Raw genomic sequence first — 13082 nt, forward strand, 5'->3', positions numbered from 1 at the left:
ATATAAATGGTTAGTCAGGTCTCATCTAGTGATCTGGAGGGAGCACCCATGGGACAGGAAGTCAGACTTCATGGGGCTGTTGGGACATCCAAGCTGCCAAAGTCAGACCATGGTGCTTTCAGCAATGAAATAGGGTGGATTTGACAAGACCGGTCTTCAGAGACATCCCTCAACCATAATTTGTGCTTGCAATTTGAAGGTATGACACCAGATGGCAGTGTTGTTCTGTTATGAATTTTAGACAACTTGCCATTCTGAGAAAGGTTTTCAATTTCATTCATTCATTCATTCATTCATTCATTCATTTGACAAATATGCACTGACTACTTACACTATGCCAAGCACTTTCTAGGTACTGGCGATACAGCAGTGAACCAGACACAAAAAGCTGTGACTTTTTTTTTTTTTTAAGATTGTATTTATTTATGAGAGACAGAGAGAGAGAGAGGCAGAGAGAGAAGCAGGCTCCACGCGGGGAACCCAAAATGGGACTTGATTGCAGGTCTCCAGGATCATGCCCTGGGCTGAAGGCAGCACTAAACCGCTGAGTCACCCAGGCTGCCCTGTGACTTCTTGATGCTTATATTCTTGTATAGGGAGAGGATGACTAAATGAGAAAAGCATTTGGTATATCATACATGCTATGAAGAAAGATAAAGCAGAGAAGGGGAAAGGAGGGCTTGGATGGGGGGACATTGCAAAGTTAAAGAGAAGTCAGAGATGATGAGAGCATAGAAACTGATAAGTGAGAAAGTGAATGGAGCCTTATGCAGCAGATAAATCTCAGAAGCAGAAAGTGTTTGCATAGAAAGGGGCTATAGAGTGGGTTATGTTATGTTTGACAGATGGGGAGACTGAGGCTCAGAGAGGGATAGTGATATGCCAAGTGGACAATCTGGAGGGCAGAGGTTGGCAGCCTTGAGTTCTAAGCCCATCATAGCCTTCCCTGCCTCCCCCGCCTCCTCTCAAAACCTATCTTGGTCCTGTGAGAACTCATGAACTCACCAATTGCTGTTAACTCCTCTTCTCGAGAACATTTTCCAGCATTTATCAACTTCTGGTCCATGGATTTTGGGCAGGAGTGATAGACACCAATTCCAACAAGCTTCCATGTGCTTTCCCTTTCGTCATCAGTGCCACTAGAAGCAAGGACTCCAGAGCCTTGGAGGATGAGAACGTCACTAAAAGGAGGGATACTGGGGGCACCTGGGTGGCTCAGTCAGTTAAGCGTCTGCCTTGGGCTCAGGTCATGATCCCAGGGTCCTGGGATTGAGCCCTGCATCGGGCTCCCTGCTCAGTGGGGAGTCTGCTTCTCCCTCTCCCTCTGCCCTCCCCCCACTCATGCTCTCTCTCTCTCTCAAATAAATAAAAATACATAAATACATACATAAATAATAAATAAATACAATCTTTTTAAAAAATAAAATAAAAGGAGGGAGGCTGGGTCCCTGGATGACTGCATGAAGCCATGGCTGGATCTTTGGACTGTGGCATGAGTGAGTCCCATGTGGACAGCACCAGGGATAACTATGGACTGACAATTAAGACATTGAGATTTGGGGGTTGTTGTTACAGCAGCTGGCTTACCCTAACTATTACCTCACTTTACCCCAACTGTCCACCAACCTTAGCTCCCTACATTTCTCATAGGGGACACTCTGCTGTTTCTGTCTGCCTGCGCAGAGCCCTTTTCTCTTTGGTTGGTCATAGTTCCCATTTTTATTGGAGGAGCCATCCCTCTTCTTGAAGCTCTTTCTTATGAGACCTCCCTACCATCATGCAGAGGGCAGCATGTGACCCAAGTGGCCATTCTAAGTACACAGTCCTCTTGGCCAACTAATTGGTTCAAGGGCTTGGGGATCCCTGGGTGCCTCAGTGGTTTAGCGCCTGCCTTTGGCCCAGGGCGTGACCCTGGACTCCAGGATCAAGTCCCACATCGGGCTCCCTTCATGGAACTTGCTTCTCCCTCTGCCTGTGTCTCTGCCTCTCTCTCTCTCTCTCTCTCAGTCTGTGTTGCTCATGCATAAATAAAATCTTTAAAAAAAATTGGTTCAAGGGCAGATACATAATATCATAAGAGTCTTGCTTGAGATTCAAGCTTTGGATGCTGGGAAGAGAGTCTCTCCTCCTCTGAGGTACTGAGTGATGAAGACCAAGAGAACCTGAAGCTGCTGGAGCCATTGCCCAAGGACACAAGAAAGAAGCTGACAGAAGAATGAAACCAACACAGAGACACAGAGACGAAACTATGCCAAAGAGCCAGAGAGAAAATCTGACTCTTTCACATCATTCCAAACTTGCCAGAAGCCCTGCCTACCTTCATTTGTCCTGGTTACAAGAGCCAATTACCTTAAAAGAAAAAAAAAAAAAAAGATCCAGTTTGGTTTTTGTCACTTAGCACAGAAAGAGTTCTGTTTAATAAGTAATTATAGAACTAAGATGTGTTGAGACTCATTGCTCATGTTCTGAGCTACAGACCACGATCAAAGGGCAAGCAAATCAGACCCCAGCCACTAGGACCTCCGTTTCCATATACAGACATATGTGGCAGGTGGGCTTGATGCCAATGTCAAGTAGCAAAACAACCTGTTGACAAGTTGGGTCTCATTTTCCCACATTTTAGGTTGTTGGCTTATCAGGATATGAGGAAATATGCACCTTTTCCTTTCCTTCTGGATAAAGCTGACTTTTGAGTTCTTGAGGTTTGAGCTTTCCTTATCTCTGTGAGGGAAGTAACAGTCTTTGGTCTCTGTTTCCGGCCAAATGGAGAAGTTGTCAGGCAGGGGTGGGCTGCCCTGAGATTTGGGAGCCTGTGCCCATCTGGTGGTTTAACGAGGTATCTATCCGGAGGGGCAGGGGAGTAATATGGCCTTTAACGGTGTGGAACCTCTTGGACCAAAGAGGAGAAACGTTGGAGATTCTGTGGGACTGGGGGCAGGGATAACCAGAGGTTGGCCCCATAGAATTATTGAGGTGGTTGGGGGCTGCTCTGTGTCTGTGAGAACTGGACCCCAAGAGCTGAGGCTCAGAAACCTCGAAGAAGTTTCTGACTGCCCAGGTCAAGACTGCCTCAGAGTAGAGGCTCTCCTCAGTAAGGACCATGTGGGCAGCACCAGGCTCAACCATGGATTGACGTTATGGCCCTGCTACCCCTTTTCATGGGTGGGCAAACCCTAAGGTCTTTCTATAACCTTCTTCACCAACTATCTATAGCCTTGACAAATGCAGTTTTAGCTGGATGAAACTTAATTTGGGAAATTTTAAAAATACAACGTGTCTTAATCCTAAATTTTGTGGAGTGATTAGTGTCTGTACATATTTATTTATTTTTTGTCTGTACATATTTAATTACCAAGTGTTACAAACTATGGAGGGAACTTACTGAGCTCCATGAATCCATTTAACAGGGAATCTGCTCAATTCAATGGGAATAAATGATTTTTTTTTCTTAGTGGAAAACTTGTTCCAGAAAACCTCCTTAGATAGTTTAGTCTTAGACCAGATGGAACTGGGCACTCTCACAGTTCCGAGTTTACTTTTTATCAAGACAAAAAATAATCATTTATTATGTGCAAGAGCTTTAGGCTCTCTTGATTCTGTTGCTCAGTATTTTAGAGGAAGAGAGGCTCTCCAGTATCCATAAACCAAATCTTTTTTTTTAAAGACTTTATTTATTTATTCATTAGAGACACAGAGAGAGGCAAAGACATAGGCAGAGGGAGAGGCAGGCTCCATGCAGGGAGACTGATGTGGGACTCAATCCCAGGACCCTGGGATCATGACCTGAGTCAAAGGCAGATGCTCAACCGTTGAGCCAGCCACCCATGTGCCCCCATAAACCAAATCTTAAGCAAAATTTGATTGTTATCATCAGGTTGTGTGTCTATCTCTGAACCAATCAGTTGACCAAGGGGATTGACCAACAGCCAGCCTGGTCAATCCCCACGACAACCTCTAAAGGTGAATATCATTATCCCTATTTTCCTGATGAACGAACTGATGTGGAAACAGGTTAATTTGCTTGTCCAAATTTGTGGAGGACATTATGATTATTTACCAACATCTCATTCCCCTTTCTTTCTGAGAACATGGGAGGAGGGTACTCCCCAGCTCTCTTGAAGTTGAATGAGATCATGTGACTTTCCACAGCCAGTGAAATGTGAATGGACCTGATAGAGCTCACTTCTCAGGGGAAGCACTTAATTACTAACACTTGACCCCCTAGTTTTCTTCCCTCTTCCCAGTAATTAGGGAAGGCTGTGTATTGACACGGAGGTGTACTACAGGGTCTTCAATGTGGAAGGCAGCTGCATAGAGTCACTTAGACACGTAACAAGGCTTTGTGTGCATGAGTACATCTTTGTGGTTTTTTTCAAAGATTTTATTTGAGAGAGAGAGAGAGCACGAGCAGTGAGGAGGGGAAAAGGGAGAAGGAGAAGCAGACTCCCTGCTGAGCAGGGAGCCCCATATGGGACTTGATCCCAGGACTCCAGATCATGACCTGAGCCCAAGGCAGACGCTTAACTGACTGAGCCACCCAGGCACCTCCATCTTTGTCATTTTAAGCCACTGGGATTTGGGGGTTGTCTGTTCCTGCAGCATAATTTAACCTACCATGATTTTTTTTTTAATTTTTAAAGATTTTATTTATTTATTCATAGAGACACAGAGAGAGGCAGAGACACAGGCAGAGGGAGAAGCAGGCTCCATGCAGAGAGCCCAACGTGGGACTCGATCCAGGGTCCCCAGGATCACACCCTGGGCTGCAGGCAGTGCCAAACCACTGCGCCACCAGGGCTGCCCTAAACTACACTCTGCCACCGGGGCTGCCCTAACCTACCATGATTAACGTAAACACCACTCAATTACTAAGTAGCAGAGCTAGAATTTGAACCAAAATGTGTCAGACCCCAAAGCTTGTGTTCATCACCACTGTATCGCTATATCACTGCCATTCTTTGGGAGGTATGTTTAGCAAAATTTACAGTTTTCCTATCACTGGTGTTCCCGTAATCTCTGTGAGATTTCACCTCCAAGGGATTCAGCTTCCTCCCTAGGTTTTCATACACTTCTTGGGTAGCTGTGTTCCCCTCATTGCCAGCTACTGAAGTTAGGTAAAATGAAGGGACTCACCACCGGAGCAGCCAGCAAGCCTAACATGAGTGAGAGCTGCGTTTCTCTCTTATGCACCTCCAACCAGTCTCTGCCGCGTCACCGTGATCCCCTATGGATGCCAGATTCATGCTTGAAACCCTCTGAGGGAGGATCCAGTTGGGAGCTGAGGGGTATCTCCAGGGTCATGCCGTGGAAGGAAGGAGCCAGGAACCGCGCAGGTTGTTGCAATGCTGTCAGCTGAAGAGGAGTGGAAGGTAGGACAGCCATGGAGTGACAGAGAATCCAAGAGTCCCTGAGATGCTAGTTGTTTAGTTTCTAGAACAGTTCCAGATTTACATTAAAATTGAGCATATAGGGGTGCCTGGGTGGCTTAGCGGTTGAGCGTCTGCCTTCAGCTCAAGGTGTGATCCTGGGGTGCGGGATCTAGTCCAGCATCGGGCTCCTTGTAGGGAGCCTGCTTCTCCCTCTGCCTGTGTCTCTGCCTCTCTCTCTGTGTCTCTCATGAATAAATAAATAAAATCTTAAATAAATAAATAAATAAACAAACAAATAAATAAATAAATAAATAAAATTAAAAAAAATAAAATTGAGCATATAGAGGGGCGCCTGGGTGGCTCAGTTGGTTAAGAGGCTGCCTTCGGCTCAGGTCATGATTTCATGGGTCCTGGATTCGAGCCCTGAGTCAGGGTCCCTGCTCAGCCAGGAGTCTGATTCTCCCTCTGCCTCTCTCCACCCTTCCCCCACAGCTTGTTCTTTCTCTCTCTCTCTCAAATAAAAAGATCTTTTAAAAAAATTTGAGTATATAGTACAAAGAGTTTCCATATATCCCTTGTGGCCCATATATATTTCTATTATTAGTGATGTGCATTAGTAGAGCACATTGGTTACATTAATAATCCAATATTGATCGATTATGACTAACTAAAATCCATGCTTTATGCAGTGTCCCTTTGTTTTTACCTAACGTTCTCTTTCTGTTCCAGGAATCCACCCAGGGTACACCACATTACATTTAGTCACTGTGTCCCCGTACAGACATGCCAGTTTCTCCAACTTTCCTGGCTTTCAGGGAATGCTGGTCCAGTATATTGCTGGAAGCCCCTCTACAGGAATTTGTTGAATAGCACTTTCTCTGAAGATTGGACTGGGGCTTTGAGGTTTTTGAGCAGGGATATGTTTAAAGCTTTTTCCAAGTAGTTCTAACTTGCAGTCAAGTTTGCCCAGATGATTAGCTCACAAGGGACAGTCTCCTGCTTCCCCCTGGGGCTGGGCACAGAGAGAGACCAGTAAAACTTGCTGATTGTCTGTGACAAGGCTCAGCTCTCCTCCTTGCCCTGGAATCTCTGAGGCAATTAACCTTGTGATACTTAATTGAGGAAACTGAGGTTATTCTTTCACCATCCAGCATGGGGACAGCCTTGTCATTCCTTGGGGTGGGGGGGTGATGAGCAGCCCCTAATGGGAGAGGGGTGCCCCCATGACCCCAGCGTGGCCAGTTGGAAGGCAGCACAAGGATTTGGGAGGTAGTGAGCTCTTGTAGCAAAAGAGAAAACAAAACGTTCATAGCCATCTTGTCTGATCTTCAGCTACCTTCTAAAACACCGTATTAATTTACTACCCAAAGGCCATTCTCAACTCCCTTCTGTCTTGCCCTCTTCTGATCATAGATACTTTCTAAGCCTTTTTGGTAACTCAAAATTTCAACCCAGTTCTGGTTAACAAGATACAAGGAAAATTTGCCAGGAATTGTGGGGACTGTGGGGGTTTCAGAAGCAGGGAAAGCTTCTGAGAAAGATTTTAAACCTCTGATAAATAAGAAAATCACATGAAGAGAGCTCTTTCCACTTTGACCTTAAGCCTACATCCTGACTTTGATTTTTGTTTTTGTCTTTAAAGATTTTATTTATGCATGAGAGACAGAGAGAGAGGGGCAGAGACACAGGCAGAGGGAGAAGCAGGGTCCATGCAGGGAGCCCGACGTGGGACTTGATCCCGGGTCTCTAGGATCCCACCCTGGGCTGAAGGCAGTGCTAAACTATTGAGCCACCAGGGCTGCCCTTTTTTTTTTTTTTTCTAATTTTTTAAAAAAAGATTTTATTTATACATCCTGACTTTGGAGGGAGTCTTAAGAAGATGTGATACCTGGTGCTATGGCAGCCATCTTACAACCATGAGGGGGAAAACAGAATTTAGACACTGACCCAGAGCCCTGGCATCTTGGAGTTGCAAAGCCAGCATGATAACTGCCCACCTCAAGACTTCTTAGTAAGCAACACTTCTAATACTTTAAGTTCCTATTAGTCAGAGTTTCTATTTCTTGTAGAAAAACACAAAAGGCTCTGTTATAGGCCCTATGAGGTTAGGTGAGTAGGCATCATCCTTAGAGTATAGATGAGGCCCTGAGAGGTTAGGTAATTGCTTGAGGTATCCTGGCGTGGAAAGGCCTGCCTTCTTGGGGTAGCTGAGCAAAGAGTGGGCATGAGTGTGGGTGAGGATGACCTGGAGTTGGCGGGGAGAGGGCACATCTGGAACAGTAGGAGAGGAACGGGGAGCTTGAGGGCAGGGGTAGGCAGAGGAGGCACAGGGCAGGTCTGGGGACCTTTGGCCAGAAAGCACACAGACTCAGGTGAAACAACACGGAGCAGCCCGCCTTCCAGCAGGGCCTTCCTTGTGCTGTCTCCAGACAGCCTGCAGGAAGGAAGGAAAGGCAGTGGCTGGGATTCAGTGTAGACCAAAAGGACCTAAATTTAGATCAGACATCCAGGGAGATGCTAGGAAATCCACTCGAGATTCTCTCTCACTCTGCATCATGGCCCTCCAGAGGCACATCCAGCAACAGCGTCTTATGTGACTGTCCCCATCCGCCCCAGCAGGCCTTGGTGGGGAGCAGGGGTGAGAACATTTCATTTCCAGGTGAAGGAACCAGAGGACAAAGCCACTCCTGGAGTAAAGTCTAGAACCCTGGTCTCCTGGGCCCTGGTCTCAGCCGTGTCACCTGGGAGGGAAAAGGAAAGTAGCAGGTGCTCCTTTCCATGGTGTGAATGCGACTCCTGTGGCTGATTTTGCCACAGCCCCCTGCCCCTGCTCCCCACTGCTGACCTGATTCAGGCCCCCAGGCCCTTCTTCTGGTGGCAGGCCTCTCCTTGTCCTGCCCTGACCCTGGCTATTGTTCCAGCTCTTGGCCCACAAGCTGATGCCACCCATGTGTGTCCCTGACCTCATCTCTGGTTTGCCACCTCTGCTTCCCCCTAATCCTCACCCCAAATTACTGCCTCTGGCCCCTCTTGGTAACTTGCTGGGACCCATTCCCTCCCAATCTCAGCCACAGCTCCCCATGTCATTGCCGACCTCCCTGGATAGGCCTTGGGGCCTCATGTGGGGGATGATGGTCGACCCCACGAGTTGGAAGTGGGTGTCTGGGTGGTTGCAGTTGAAAAGGCCCTGTACGCTCACTCTGGATTCCTTTCATTTTCCCAATGTCATACCTCTCCCTCACAGAGCCCAGAGACCCCCTGGAAGCCTGGATTCCCTCCCATCCTCCTAACTGCAAACTCCTCCTGCCTGCAATTACTTTCTCTCCTTCACTGAACAAAAACACATGTCCCAAGTTGACCCACGGCTCCTCCAGCTCTGTCCTCCCAACCATCGCCCTGGATCCTGAAGATCTGGCCATCTGGTGTCTGCTTCCCTTGTTCTGTGCCTAAAACCTATTCTCTGTACCCTCTCTCTGCCTTTTATTAATGGTTACCATTGCATGATGCAATCCTAACCCCCACTACTGTGGTCTAGGTCAAGGCTCACCACCTCTCCTCCCACCCCTGAAGTCTCACTGCACCTCCAGCTGAGCTCCTCAGCATCCTCGAGTATCACTTCCTCCAGGAAGCCTTCCCTGATCTCTACTCCCTTTCTCTCAGGATTGGCTGTCTTATTGTTCTGCATCCCTAGCAAACCTTGATTGCAACTCTCCTCCCACTATGTTATGGCCATTTACTGGGTGGTCACTCCCATTAGGCAGTGGTTCCTGGGGGAGAGGGAACTACCTCACTCTGCCTGGGAGCCTCCCACAGTGCCCGGTATGTGGCAGGTCCCCATAAGTACAGGTTGCTTTGATGAATTCTGTGGCCAGTTGCCTTGTAGCATTCTGAAAGCACTTCCCGTTGGAGGGCCTCTGAGCTCCTCTACTAGACTAGAAGTTTCTTAAGGCCAGGAACCTGTCCTGTTCCTTGGGTCCACTCCCAGAGCTTCAGACAGGTCCTGTGGCTGGGGCACAATACTTACTCAGAGGAGGATGGTGGACAGAAGGAGGTGTGTGCCACTTGTTTCTTCGGGCACATCCAGCTGTTGACTGATGTGTCTCCAGAGGCAATCTAGTTTAAGAGAAATGTTTTTACATGCTTGCAAATCCTACCTGATTACAAAGACCCTTGAAGGGTTGGGTGGCTGTGAGCTCTGTGGAAGCTGGGTGGCAGGAGAGCCACTGTGAATGAAGGCAGAGGAGAGGGCTGGGTGCTGGGCAGGCCAGTTTCCAAATGGCCCACCCCTATCCTGGGAAGGCCAGAGGAGTGTCTGGATCCATCTGGGGGACTGGGGATGGTTCATGAGGGTGGGACAAACCTTCTACTCCACCCCTTTACCCACAGGCCAGCCTCCTGAGCAGGGAATATGGACTCCGGCTCCCAGCTGGAACCCTACAAGCAGAAATGTTCTTTTGGTTTTCCTGTTGGAATCCTTGGAACAGGAATGTTCTCGTGGTTTTCCTGTTGGAATCCTTGGAACAGGAATGTTCTCGTGGGTTTCCTGTTGGAATTCCATGAAAAGCCCTTTTATTCTTCCAGCCTCGTGCCCTTGAAGTTTCAGGGGCACGGGGTCCTGGGGGATTCCCAAGCCCAGCCCCTCCAAAGCTTTGCCCACAGGCTCTGGGCATCTAATTAGCATGAAAACCTCCCAGAGGAGAGACTCTGCTGCACCCCTACAGTGCTGCTGCTGGGCTTTCTGAATTAAGCGCCAGTCATTTCTGTTCTGCTGATAATCAGAGTCCTTGCACGGTGGCCAGCCCTGATGTGGGGTGGCCAGTATGATGGAGTCGTACCTGATGGGCCACGCTGCCTAGGCCTGGATCCCTGCTCAGAAGCTGGCTATAGAGTTACCCCAAGCTCTCCGGGCCTCAGTGCCTCATCTGGATAGTAACCCAGTCTGTATCACGGAGTTGTCAGGGCGATAAAGGAGCTAACTCTCCCCGCTTCTTTTCACAGAGTCTGGGACCAGGTCACTCTTGCTACAGCCCGAGCCTGGTCCAGCCCGCCCCTACTTTTGCGGGACAGAATGTCTCCTCTTCCTCTGTCCCGCCTCATCCATCTCACAACTCTGGGTTCCTGGAGCCCCTTCCTGCTCCCAACAGCTCTGGCCAGGAGTCAGGGGTCACACACAGGTCCCCAGGGGCCCCGCCTGAGGCCCCACCCATTTGAGCCGCCTCCCCTGGAATCCTGGGCAGGCTGAGGGGCCTCCTTTGTACCTGGGTGTGTACGAAAAAGGTCCAAGGCTGAGGCCAGAGCACACTGTCCAGTTAGTGTGTTTACTGAGGCTCAGCTCCTGCAACAATGGCTCTGTGATTATCCTATGGGGCCCCCAACAGAAAGAGAGACAGGGAGAACACCCCCCAATCCACCCCCTGTCTCCTTTCTTTCTTTCTTTCTTTCTTTCTTTCTTTCTTTCTTTCTTTCTTTCTTTCTTTCTTTCTTTCTTTCTTTCTTCTTTCTTTCTTCTTCTTTCTTTTCTTTCTTCTTTTCCTTCCTTTCTTTTTATTTTTATTTATTTTTTTTAAGATTTTATTTATTTATTGAGAGGGAGAGCACAAGCATGGGGAGAGACAGAGGGAGAGGGAGAAGCAGACTCTCTGCTGAGCAGGCAGCCAGACATGGGGCTCGATCCCAGGACCCTGGGATCATGACCTGAGCCAAAGGCAGACGCTCAACCAACTGAGCTACTCAGGTGCCCCCCTTCCTTTCTTTTTAAAGATTTTATTTATTTGTCCATGAAAGACACAGCAAGAGATGCAGAGATACAGGCAGAGGGGGAAGCAGACTCCCTGCAAGGAGCCTGATGTGGGACTCAATCCCAGGACCCCGGGATCACGCCCTGAGCTGAAGGCAGATGCTCAACTGCTGAGCCACCCAGGTGCCTCATCCTCTCCCCTTTCTTCTGCTTCTTCCTCCTCCTCTTTTTCCTCTTCCTCCTCCTCATCTCAGCCTCTTTCTGTCTCAGGACACTTGCACATTCACTTTCTCTCTGAATCCCAAGAAACCCTAGTTAGGCGGGTGGAGGTGGAATAGGACTCCATTCCTCACTTAGGAATGAAATGCAGACAGAATAATAATATTAGTTGCTCCTGTTGATTAAATTAAATGTTAAATCTAATTAAAATGCTAAATTAATTACAATGTTAATTAAACATTTCTTGGAAGAGGTAATTTGCTCACACAGTGGATGAATCAGAACTGTATGGAATGTGTATGATCAGAAGCCCTGCCCCATCCCTTCCCTTCTCACCTTCCCCCTGCAACATAACCCTGTTTACCAGTTTCTTAGGTGTCTTTCCAGAAGATCCTATGTAAATCCCAAGCAAATAGGGCACCCCATCTGATTTCCCCACTCCTTGCCCAGATGGTAGCATATGACACACGCTGTCACACCATGCTTTCCTATGCAACACAAATCTTGGCATCTCTGCCCCTCAGTCCCTGGACGGTCATCCCCCCCACACCCACTGCCCCCGTTGCATGACACCTGCACTGAGCATTTGCTGTAGCCTGGCATTGTGTGGAAGGATCCGAGTGGATCACTTTATTTCCTCAAACTAAATGCCTGGTGTGCTATTATCATCCCCTGTTACAGAGAAAAAAAAAACAGAGGTGTGGAGAGTTAACCTGGTCCATCTGATCCCAGAAACAGCACTCTCATTCACTGTGTTGTCTGGAAGGTTCTGGAAGGGCCATCTTCTTGATTTTCTCCACCACTCCCCCTAAAGAGTGGTTTAAATACAAATGCTCATCAGTTCTGCTGAAAGCCACAGGCCAGACTGCCAACGAACACACACTTATTTGTGCTATTTCCCCACCCACGGAGGGAAGGGGCCCAAATGTCCTCCAAGCGCCTATATGAGTGCCAGTGCCTCGCTGAGCCCCCACGTGTGCAAATTAGTATTCCCATTTTCTAGATGAGGAAAATGAAGCTCTGAGAGTTTGAGGTTGACTTTTATAAAGGGCTCACCTTTATAAGCAGGATTATGAGCAGGATTATGGCTCAGGTGTCTGGGTTTCCTCCCAGCAGCCCATTCAGTCCAGGGCCTCTCTCTGGGAGGCAGACGGGGGCTGCGCCTGGCCCCCCTCATGGCAGCTGTGGAGGTAGACCTACACTGCCCCGGGGGACGGGGAGGAGGCGCTTCTTGAAGCCTGATGAGAGGGATGAAACCCTGTTCCCTGTGTCCAATCTGAACCTCCTAGGACAGAAGGACCAGACTCCTTCCAGTGGTGCTGGGGGCAGCTAATGTGGCTGCGAAGAGCAGTTCTTCACAAGGAACTGGCTTCTTTGAGGCACCCAGGATAATGGAGAGTATTCTTGGTTTCTTGTTTGTCCCTTAAATGTGTTGGGGGGCTGGGCTAGTCCTGAGTCCCAGACTACTGGCCTGTCTGGGTGCTGTTCTGCTCCTCTGGGCTCTTGGCTTTCCAAAACGTCCCATTTGAGGAAAGACGTTCCAAGGTAGGGAGGTTAGGGTTTGGTAGGAGGTTGACCTGCACTCATAGTGGGGGCCTGGAACCCAAGAAATGTAGCCTTCAGCAGCTCCCCGTGTGGGCCCTTCATGGTGCTCCTGGTCGCTTCTGCACCATGAGGTGCCACTGAGGATGGGCCAGGGTCTCAAGGCCCATCCTGCTGTGGGACTGGTTCTGTTAACTCCGCATTGCTTTCCTCTG

The 13082-nt window shown here is 48.5% G+C and overlaps 1 long non-coding RNA gene across 1 annotated transcript; it reads right to left on the bottom strand.

The window, feature by feature from the left end:
• Positions 1–419: 419 nt before the first annotated feature.
• On the bottom strand, positions 420–9688 carry LOC106559420. Its single transcript, XR_005365223.1, has 4 exons — positions 9394–9688; positions 5134–5352; positions 1006–1161; positions 420–607 (listed from the first exon to the last, which is right to left on the bottom strand). It is a non-coding gene; the product is annotated as an uncharacterized LOC106559420 (long non-coding RNA).
• Positions 9689–13082: the final 3394 nt, after the last annotated feature.

Source organism: Canis lupus, chromosome 10 (assembly GCF_011100685.1).
Source record: "Canis lupus familiaris isolate Mischka breed German Shepherd chromosome 10, alternate assembly UU_Cfam_GSD_1.0, whole genome shotgun sequence".
Lineage (NCBI taxonomy): Eukaryota > Metazoa > Chordata > Mammalia > Carnivora > Canidae > Canis > Canis lupus.